The sequence below is a fragment of the Trachypithecus francoisi genome, unplaced genomic scaffold (assembly GCF_009764315.1).
Source record: "Trachypithecus francoisi isolate TF-2019V2 unplaced genomic scaffold, Tfra_2.0 Lachesis_group3, whole genome shotgun sequence".
Lineage (NCBI taxonomy): Eukaryota > Metazoa > Chordata > Mammalia > Primates > Cercopithecidae > Trachypithecus > Trachypithecus francoisi.
The window spans coordinates 102,726,043-102,736,861 of NW_022681468.1; the positions used below are offsets into that span (position 1 = coordinate 102,726,043).

The 10,819-nt window shown below is 40.1% G+C and overlaps 1 protein-coding gene across 1 annotated transcript in view; it reads right to left on the minus strand.

Annotated features, from left to right (window-relative positions):
* Positions 1-10,576, minus strand: part of LOC117070259 (cytosolic carboxypeptidase 4-like) — a 403,714-nt gene extending 393,138 nt beyond the window's left edge. The window contains exon 1 of the mRNA XM_033189113.1: positions 10,453-10,576. The gene's annotated coding sequence lies outside the window, so the exon portion shown is untranslated. The remainder of the gene's footprint in view (positions 1-10,452) is intronic.
* Between the last annotated feature and the right edge of the window lie 243 nt (positions 10,577-10,819).

A 10,819-nucleotide genomic window follows, 5' to 3' on the forward strand; every position in this document is an offset into this window, starting at 1 on the left:
GTTGTTTCCTGACTTTTTGATGATTGCCATTCTAACTGGTGTGAGATGGTATCTCATTGTGGTTTTGATTTGCATTTCTGTGATGGCGAGTGATGACGAGAATTTTTTCATGTGCCTGTTGGCTGTATGCATGTCTTCTTTTAAGAAATGTCGGCTGGGCGTGGTGGCTCACGCCTACAATCCTGGCACTTTGGGAGCCCAGGCGGGTGGATCACGAGGTCAGGAGAATGAGACTATCCTGGCTAACATGGTGAAATCCCGTCTCTACTAAAAATACAAAAAAAAAAAATTAGCCAGGCGTGGTGGCAGGCGCCTGTAGTCCCAGCTACTCGGGAGGCGGAGGCAGGAGAATGGTGTGAACCCAGGAGGTGGAGCTTGCAGTGGGCGGAGATCATGCCACTGCACTCTAGCCTGGGCTAGAGAGTGAGATTTCATCTCACAAAAAAAAAAAAAAAAGAAAAAGAAATGTCTATTCATATCCTTTGCCCACTTTTTGATGGGGTTGTTTTTCTCGTAAATTTGTTTGTGTTCTTTGTAGGTTCTGGATATTAGCCCTTTGTCAGATGAATAGATTGCAAAATTTTCTCCCATTCTGTAGGTTGCCTTTTCACTCTGATGGTAGTTTCTTTTGCTGTGTAGAAGCTCTTTAGTTTCATTAGATCCCATTTGTCAATTTTGGCTTTTGTTGCCATTGCTTTTGGTGTTTTAGACATGAAGTCCTTGCCCATGCCCATGTCCTGAATGGTATTACTTAGGTTTTCTTCTAGGGTTTTTATGGTATTAGGTCTAATATTTAAGTTTCTAATCCATCTTGAATTAATTTTCGTATAAGGAGTAAGGAAAAGATCCAGTTTCAGCTTTCTACTTATGGCTAGCCAATTTTCCCAGCACCATTTATTAAATAGGGAATCCTTTCCCCATTTCTTGTTTTTGTCAGGTTTTTCAAAGATCAGATTGCTGTAGATGTGTGGTATTATTTCTGAGGGCTCTGTTCTGTTCCATTGGTCTATATCTCTGTTTTGGTACCAGTACCATGCTGTTTTGGTTACTGTAGCTTTGTAGTCCAATTTGAAGTCAGGTAGCGTGATGCCTCCAGTTTTGTTCTTTTGACTTAGGATTCTCTTGGCAATGTGGGCTCTTTTTTGGTTCCATATGGACTTTAAAGCAGGTTTTTCCAATTCTGTGAAGAAAGTCATTGGTAGCTTAATGGGGATGGCGTTGAATCTATAGATTACCTTGGGCAGTATGGCCATTTTCACGATATTGATTCTTCCTATCCATGAGCATGGAATGTTCTTCCATTTGTTTGTGTCCTCTTTTATTTCACTGAGTAGTGGTTTGTAGTTCTCCTTGAAGAGGTCCTTTACATCCCTTGTAAGTTGGATTCTTAGGTATTTTATTCTCTTTGAAGCAATTGTGAATGGAAGTTCATTCATGATTTGGCTCTCTGTTTGTTACTGGTGTATAAGAATGCTTGTGATTTTTGCACGTTGATTTTGTATCCTGAGACTTTGCTGAAGTTGCTTATCAGCTTAAGGAGATTTTGGGCTGAGATGATGGGGTTTTCTAAATATACAATCATGTCATCTGCAAACAGGGACAATTTGACTTCTTCTTTTCCTAACTGAATTCCCTTTATTTCTTTCTCTTGCCTGATTGCCCTAGCCAGAACTTCCAACACCATGTTGACTAGGAGTGGTGAGAGAGGGCATCCCTGTCTTGTGCCAGTTTTCCAAGGGAATGCTTCCAGTTTTTGCCCATTCAGTATGATATTGGCTGAGGGTTTGTCATAAATAGCTCTTATTATTTTGAGATACGTTCCATCAGTACTGAATTTATCAAGAGTTTTTAGCATGAATGGCTGTTGAATTTTGTCAAAAGCCTTTTCTGCATCTATTGAGATAATCATGTGGTTTTTGTCTTTGGTTCTGTTTATATGCTGGATTACGGTTATTGATTTTTGTATGTTGAACCAGCCTTGCATCCCAGGGATGAATTCCACTTGATCATGGTGGATAAGCTTTTTGATGTGCTGCTGGATTCGGTTTGCCAGTATTTTATTGAGGATTTTTGCATCAATGTTCATCAGGGATATTGGTCTAAAATTCTCCTTTTTGTTGTGTCTCTGCCAGGCTTTGATATCAGGATGATGTTGGGCTCATAAAATGAGTTAGGGAGGATTCCCTCTTTTTCTATTGATTGGAGTAGTTTCAGAAGGAATGGTACCAGCTCCTCCTTGTACCTCTGGTAGAATTCAACTGTGAATCCGTCTGGTCCTGGACTTTTTTTGGTTGGTAGGCTATTAATTATTGCCTCAATTTCAGAGCCTGCTATTGGTCTATTCAGGGATTCAACTTCTTCCTGGTTTAGTCTTGGGAGAGTGTAAGTGTCCAGGAAATTATGCATTTCTTCTAGATTTTCTAGTTGATTTGCATAGAGGTGTTTATACTATTCTCTGATGGTAGTTTGTATTTCTGTGGGATCGGTGGTGATATCCCCTTTGTCATTTTTTATTGTGTCTATTTGATTCTTCTCTCTTTTCTTCTTTAGTAGTCTTGCTAGAAATCAATCAATTTTGTTGATCTATTCAAAACACCAGCTCCTGGATTCATTGATTTTTTGGAGGGCTTTTTGTGTCTCTATCTCCTTCAATTCTGCTCTGATCTTAGTTATTTCTTGCCTTCTGCTAGCTTTTGAATGTGTTTGCTCTTGCTTTTCTAGTTCTTTTAATTGTTATGTTAGAGTGTCAATTTTAGATCTTTCCTGCTTTCTCTTGTGGGCATTTAGTGCTATAAATTTCCCTCTACACACTGCTTTAAATGTGTCCCAGAGATTCTAGTATGTTGTATCTTTGTTCTCATTGGTTCCAAAGAACATCTTCATTTCTGCCTTCATTTTGTTATGTACCCAGTAGTCATTCAGGAGCAGGTTGTTCAGTTTCCATGTAGTTGAGCAGTTTTTGATTGACTTTCTTAGTCCTGAGTTCTAGTTTGATTGCACTGTGGTCTGAGAGACAGTTTGTGAATAATTTCTGTTCTTTTACATTTGCTGAGGAGTGCTTTACTTCCAACTATGTGGTCAATTTTTGAATAAGTGTGATGTGGTGCTGAGAAGAATGTCTATTCTGTTGATTTGGGGTGGAGAGTTCTGTAGATGTCTATTAGGTCCACTTGGTGCAGAGTTGAGTTCAATTCCTGGATATCCTTGTAAACTTTCTGTCTCGTTGATCTGTCTAATGTTGACAGTGGAGTGTTGAAGTCTCCCATTATTATTGTATGGGAGTCTAAGTCTCCTTGTAAAGTCTCTAAGGACTTGCTTTATGAATCTGGGTGCTCCTCTATTGGGCGCATATATATTTAGGATAGTTAACTCTTCCTGTTGAATTGATCCCTTTACCATTATGTAATGGCCTTCTTTGTCTCTTTTGATCTTTGATGGTTTAAAGTCTGTTTTATCAGAGACTAGGATTGTAACCCCTGCTTTTTTGTTGTTGTTGTTCTCCATTTGCTTGGTAGATCTTCCTGCATCCCTTTATTTTGAGCCTATATGTATCTCTGCATGTGAGATGGGTTTCCTGAATACAGCAAACTGATGGGTCTTGACTCTTTATCCAATTTGCCAGACTGTGTCTTTTAATTGGACGATTTAGTCCATTTACATTTAAGGTTAATATTGTTACATGTGAACTTGGTCCTGTCATTGTGATATTAGCTGGTTATTTTGCTTGTTAGTTGATGCAGTTTCTTCCTAGCATCTATGGTCTTTACATTTTGGCATGTTTTTGCAATGGCTGGTATCAGTTGTTCCTTTCCATGTTTAGTGCTTCCTTCAGGATTTCTTGTAGGGCAAGCCTGGTGGTGACAAAATCTCTAAGCATCTGCTTTCCTGTAAAGGATTTTATTTCTCCTTCACTTATGAAACTTAGTTTGGCTGGATATGAAATTCTGGGTTTAAAATTCTTTTCTTTAAGAATGTTGAATATTGGCCCCCACTCTCTTCTGGCTTGTAGAGTTTCTGCCGAGAGATCTGCTGTTAGTCTGATGGGCTTCCCTTTGTGTGTAACCCGACCTTTCTCTCCAGCTGTCCTTAACATTTTTTCCTTCATTTCAACTTTGGTTAATCTGACAATTATGTGTCTTAGAGTTGCTCTTCTCGAGGAGTATCTTTGTGGCATTATTTGTATTTCCTGAATTTGAATGTTGGCCTGTCTTACTAGGTTGGGGAAGTTCTCCTGGATGATATCCTGAAGAGTGTTTTCCAACTTGGTTCCATTTTCCCCCTCACTTTCAGGCACACCAGTCAGACATGGATTTGGTCTTTTCACATAATCCCATATTTCTTGGAGGCTTTGTTCATTTCTTTTTCCTTTTTTTCTCTAAATCTCTCTTCTCACTTCATTTCATTCAGTTGATCTTCAATCATTGATACCCTTTCTTCCAGTTGATCGAGCCGGTTACTAAAGCTTGTGAATTTGTCACATATTTCTCATGTCATGGTTTTTATATCTGTCAGTTCGTTTATGGACTTCTCTGCATTGATTATTCTAGTTATCCATTCTTCCATTCTTTTTTCAAGATTTTTAGTTTCTTTGTGCTGGGTATGTAGTTCCTCCTTTAGCTTTGAGAAGTTTAATCGACTGAAGCCTTCTTCTCTCAACTCGTCAAAGTCATTCTCCGTCCAGCTTTGATCCACTGCTGGTGATGAGCTGCGTTCCTTTGGAGGGGGAGATGCACTCTGATTTTTTGAATTTTTTGAATTTTCAGCTTTTCTGCCCTGCTTTTTCCCCATCTTTGTGGTTTTATCTGCCTTTGGTCTTTGATGCTGGTGACATACTGATGGGGTTTTGGTGTGGGTGTCCTTTCTGTTTGTTAGTTTTCCTTCTAACATTCAGGACCCTCAGCTGTAGCTCTGTTGGATTTTGCTTGAAGTCCACTCCAGACCCTGTTTGCCTAGGTATCAGCAGCGGAGGCTGCAGAAGATAGAATATTGCTGTACAGCGAGTGCTGCTGTCTGATTCTTGCTCTGGAAGCTTCGTCTCAAGGGTGTAGCCCGCCATGTGAGGTGTGAGGTGTTGGTCTGCACCTAGTGGGGGATGTCCCCCAGTTAGGCTACTCAGGGGTCAGGGACCCACTTGAGCAGGCAGACTGTCCGTTCTCAGATTTCAGCCTCCGTGCTGGGAGATCCACTGCTCTCTTCAAAGCTGTCAGACAGGGTCATTAACATCTGCAGAGGTTTCTGCTGCTTTTTTTTTTGCTATGCACTGTCCCAAGAGGTGGAGTCTACAGAGACAGGCAGGCCTCCTCGAGCTGTGGTGGGCTCCACCCAGTTCGAGCTTCATGGAGGCTTTGTTTACCTACTTAAGTCTCAGCAATGGCAGGCACCCCTCCCCCAGCCTCACTGCTGCCTTACAGTTAGATCTCAGACTGCTGTGCTAGCAATGAGGGAGGCTCTTTGGACGTGGGACCCTCCCAGCCAGATGTAGGATATAATCTCCTCGTGTGCCATTTGCTAAGACCCTTGGTAAAGTGCAGTATTAGGGTGGGAGTTATCTGATTTTCCAGGTGTCGTGTGTCTCAGTTTCTAAAGGGATTCCCTTCCCCCTTGCACTTCCCAGGTGAGGCGATGCCTTGTCCTGCTTCAGCTCTCGCTGGTCGGGCTGCACCAGCTGACCAGCACTGATTGTCTGGCACTCCCCAGTGAGATGAACCCGGTACCTCAATTGAAAATGCAGAAATCACCCATCTTCTGTGTCACTCATGCTGGGAGCTAGAGGCTGGAGCTGTTCCTATTCGGCCATCTTGCTCGCACCCCCCGCAACTTTGTAATTTCAATAGCTTTAGTAGTTTTTGGTTACATGGATGTATTCTATAGTGGTGAAGTCCCCTTTAAGTGTACCTATCACCTGAATAGTGTACATTGTAACCAAAAGGCAATTTTTCATTTCACTCCTCTCCCACCAACCCCCTTCTGTTTCTCCAGTGTCCATGACACCAGTCAGTATGTCTTTGCATCCCCATAGCTTATCCCACTTAATGAGAACCTGTGGTATTTCATTCCTGGGTTACTTCACGTAGGATAATGGCCTCCAGTTCCATTCAAGTTGCTGCAAAAGATATTAATTCATTCTTTTTTACAGTTGAGCAGTATTCCATGGTATATGTATATATGTTGTGTGTATATTTTATATATATATATATTTATACACAGACATACACATACGTGTATGTGCATATTTATATGTGCCACATTTTCTTTTTTTTTTTTTCTTTTTTTTGAGATCGAATCTCGCTCTGTCACCCAGGCTGGAGTGCAGTGGTGTGATCTCGGCTCACAGAAAGCCCTGCCTCCCAGGTTCACACCATTCTCCTGCCTCAGCCTCCAGAGTAGCTGGGACTAAAGGCGCCCGCCACCACGCCCAGCTAATTTTTTGTATTTTTAGTAGAGACAGGGTTTCACCTTGTTCGCCGGGATGGTCTCAATCTCCTGACCTTGTGATTCACCTGCCTCAGCCTCCCAAAGTGCTGGGATTACAGGCTTGAGCCACCGCACCCGGCATATGCCATATTTTCTTTATCTACTCATTAGTTGATGGGGACTTAGGTTGATTTCATATCTTTGTGCAGTTATGAATTATGCTGTAATAAACATATATGTGCAGGTATCTTTTTAATATAATAACTTTTTTATTCCTTTGAACAGAATCCCAGTAGTGGGATTGCTGGATCAAATGGTAGATCTCCTTTTAGTTCTTTAAAAAATCACCATACTGTTTTTCACAGAGATTGTACTAATTTACATTCCCACTGGTAGTGTATAAGCATTCCTTTTTCACTGCATCCATGCCTACATCTGTTGTTTTTTGACCTTTTAAAAATGGCCATTCTTTTTTTTTTTTTTTTTTTGAGACAGAGTCTCACTCTGTCGCCCAGGCTGGAGTGCAGTGGCGCAATCTCAGCTCACTGCAAGCTCCGCCTCCCGGGTTTATGCCATTCTCCTGCCTCAGCCTCCCGAGTAGCTGGGACTACAGGCGACTGCCACATCACCCGGCTGGTTTTTTTTTTTTTTGTATTTTTTAGTAGAGACGGGGGTTTTCACCATGTTAGCCAGGATGGTCTCGATCTCCTGACCTCATGATCCTCCCGTCTCGGCCTCCCAAAGTGCTGGGATTACAGGCTTGAGCCACTGCTCCCAGTGTAAAAATGGCCATTCTTACTGGGATAAGGTGGCATCTCATTGCAGTTTTAATTTACATATGCCTAATAATTAGTGATGTTGACCATTTTTTCATGTTTCTTGGTCACTCATATATCTTCTTTTGAGAAATATCTGTTCATGTCATTTGCCCACATTTTAATAACATTATTTCTTTTTTGTTTTGCTGATTTGTTTGAGTTCCTTGTAGATTTTGGATATTAGTCTTTTGTCAGATGTATAGTTTGCAAATATTTTCTTCCATTCTGTAGGTTGTCTGTTTACTCTGTTATTTCTTTTGTCATGCAAAAGGTACTTAGTTTAATTAGGTCCCATTTATTTATGTTTCTTTCTGTTGTATTTGCTTTTGGAGTCTTCGCCATAAATTATTTGCCTATGCCTATATCCAGTGGAGTTTTTCTTGTGTTTTCTGTGAGAATTTTTACAGACTTAGATCTTAGATTTAAGTCTTTAATTCATCTGAGTTAATTTTTGTATGTGGTGAGAGATAGGGATCCAACTTCATTCTTCTACATGTGGCTATCCAATTTTTGCAGCATCATTTACTGAATACATATTTTTTTCTACTTGGTCGAAGATCAGTTGATTGTAAGTGATTAGCTTTATTTCTGGGTTCTCTATTCTGTTCCATTGGTCTATGTGCCTACTTTTATACCAGTGCCATGGTGATTTGGTAACTATAGACTGGTAGTATAACTTGAAATCCAGTCATGTGATGCCTCCAGATTGTTCTTTTTGCTAAAGATTGCTTCAGCTATTTTTTGGTTCCATATAAATTTTAGGATTGTTTTTTCTAATTCTGTGAAAAATGATGTTAGTATTTTGATAGGAATTGCATTAAATCTGTAGATCGCTTTGGACAATATGATGATTTTCAAAATATTGATTCTTCCTATCCATGAGCATGGGATATTTTTCCATTTGTCTGTGTCATCTCTGATTTCTTTCATCAGTGTTTTGTGGTTCTTGTTGTAGTGATCTTTTACCTCCTTTGTTAAATATATTCCTAGATACTTTATTTTTTGTAGCTATTGTTAATAAAACTGAGTTCTTGATTTTATTCTCAGCTGGCATACAGCAGTGCTACTGGTTTGTGTACATTGATTTTGTAACCTGAGACTTTATTGAATTCAGTTATCAAATGTAAGAGTCTTTTGAGGGAGTCTTTAGGGTTTCCTAGGTATACGATCATATCATTAGCAAACAGAAATAATTTGATTTCCTCTTTTCCAATTTGGATGCCCTTTATTTCTTTCTTGTGCCTGATTGCTCTGGCTAGGACTTCCAGAATGAGGATTCTTAAAGGAAAAGAAATCACTTTGCTCTCTAAGCGAAAAAAAGATTGACTCAGCAAGCCTAGATGGTTCAAATCCTGCACACTCTGAAATAAGATCTGTCCCTTGAATGACTCTCGGAAAATACACTTCACACTCTTGGAATATTCTGCTGGATAACAGATCTTTCTTTACCTTGGGACTTGGGCCATGCCAGATGGTTGATGCTAACAATGTGACTTGTGTTAGGGCTCTAGGATCATGAGATATCAATTTGACCTCTGGAGAAATGGGAGACTGAGTAAGATCAGCCATGTAGGATATTTGATGGCTACATAACTGACCCCCCAACAAAAACCCTGGACACCAGAGCTAGGTGACATTTCCTGGTTAGCAACCCATATTGTTGCTGGAGAGTCAAGCACTGTCCATATATCTCTACCCGGCACAAGGACACCTGGAAATTTGTACCTTGTCTTTCGTGGACTCTGCCATGAATGCCTTTTACCTTTTCTGATTTTACTCTGTGTCCTCTGAAGGTAATAAACTGTAACTATGAATATAACTGCTATTCTGAGCCCTGTGAGTCCTTCCAGGGCATCACTGAGCCTGCAGATAGTCATGGGGCTCCCCAACACATGCTTTCAACAGTAAGTAATGAAGAGAGGCTATGTTGCAGGGTAGAAAAACATATCAGAACTGAATCCCCACTCTGCCATACACCTCTGGGTGATCTCATTGAAATCAGTTTATTTGTTCATCTCCTTTGAGATTTAAATAAGATTCTACATTATAATTCATCCATTTTAAAATTAAATATTCATTGAATGTGCCACCTTTTTGTCACATAGTAGATGTTCAAAAAGTGGCTAAAGGTAGAGATGATTAATTGATTTGGCCAGTATGTGAGCTTCTTCACTCTATTTTAAGTTCGTTAGGTTAGGTAAGGACTCTAAATTTGGACATATGTCCCTCTACATGTTTGTAGACAGATAAGTTCACAGTTTGTAGTTAATAAATGAGCATTTTCATATGGTTACTTGGCTGCCATTTTCTCTTTATTATCTTGAGCCAAGTCCTCTGATTTCAAACAGTGTTTTTTAAATCAATTGTATAGTACTAGAGGCTTGGGAAAACAGCCTAGATATAAAAATCCCCGGGACAGCGCCAGAATAATATTTGGAATATAGTAAGTGTTAGTTGAACATAAACACCTAGAGGATTTTGTTACAAACACTATTGAATAGGTATATACATTTTCTTTCTTATGCAATAACTGAAATACCAGAAAAATGAAGACTCAAGATATGGAATGAAATATAATTTTTGCCCAATTTTTACCAATGACTACTACACTGGGGGTATGCCTTTGTTGTGGGGTGAACTGTGTCCCCTCAAAAGATGTATTCAAGCTCTAATCCCTGATACTTGTGAATGTGACCTTGTTTGGAAACAGGGTCTTTGCAGATATAATAAAACTATGATGAGGCCATACTTCATTAGAATTAGCCCTAATACAATGACTGATGTCCTTATTAGAAGAGGACAACTTGGACACAGAGGGAAGATGGCCTTGTGAAGACACAGGCAAAGATTAGAGTTATACTGCCACAAGCCCAGGAATGCTAAAGATTGCTAGAAACCACCAGAAGCTGGAACAGACAAAGAAGGAGCCTTCCTTAGAGCCATCAGAGTGAGCATGATCCTGCCAACACACTGATTCCAGACTTATGCCTCTAGAAATGTGAAATAAGTTTCTGTTGCATTACACAAAGGTACCAAGGTACCCAGTTGTGGCAGTTTGGTATGATGGCCCAGGCAGCCAATACACAATGCATCCCCCATTCTATCTTGTCATACATAGGTTTTTGATTGTTGTCTATTATTGCCTTGACAGAATATAATCTGCTTCCTGGAAGGTAGAAGGAAGCAGCCAGGAAGGTGGAGGCAGAAGGAAGTGACTCACCACGGGACTTCGGCCAATGCTGCTCAGGTGGTAGAGAAGGCCTTTTGCATGGTAAATGGTTGGCTGCAGATGAGCACTGGGAGAAAGCCATTGTCTGTTCAAATCTTCCCCACTCAGTGAGCATCTGTGGCTACAGGAACAAACAATAAGCAAATAAATACACATTCAGAAGAAAATAACTTGAGAAAATAAAGCTCCACAAGATAAACAATTAAACTAATGAGTTCAAAACTTTTCTCTGATTTCTGTCCAATTGGCATCAATTTCAGACGTCCAGAAAGCTTTAGATTTGTCCTTTAAGCTCCAAAGTATCATAATTATTCACAACCCCCAAATGAACTAGAAACCATATTTGACTTGCTATTGG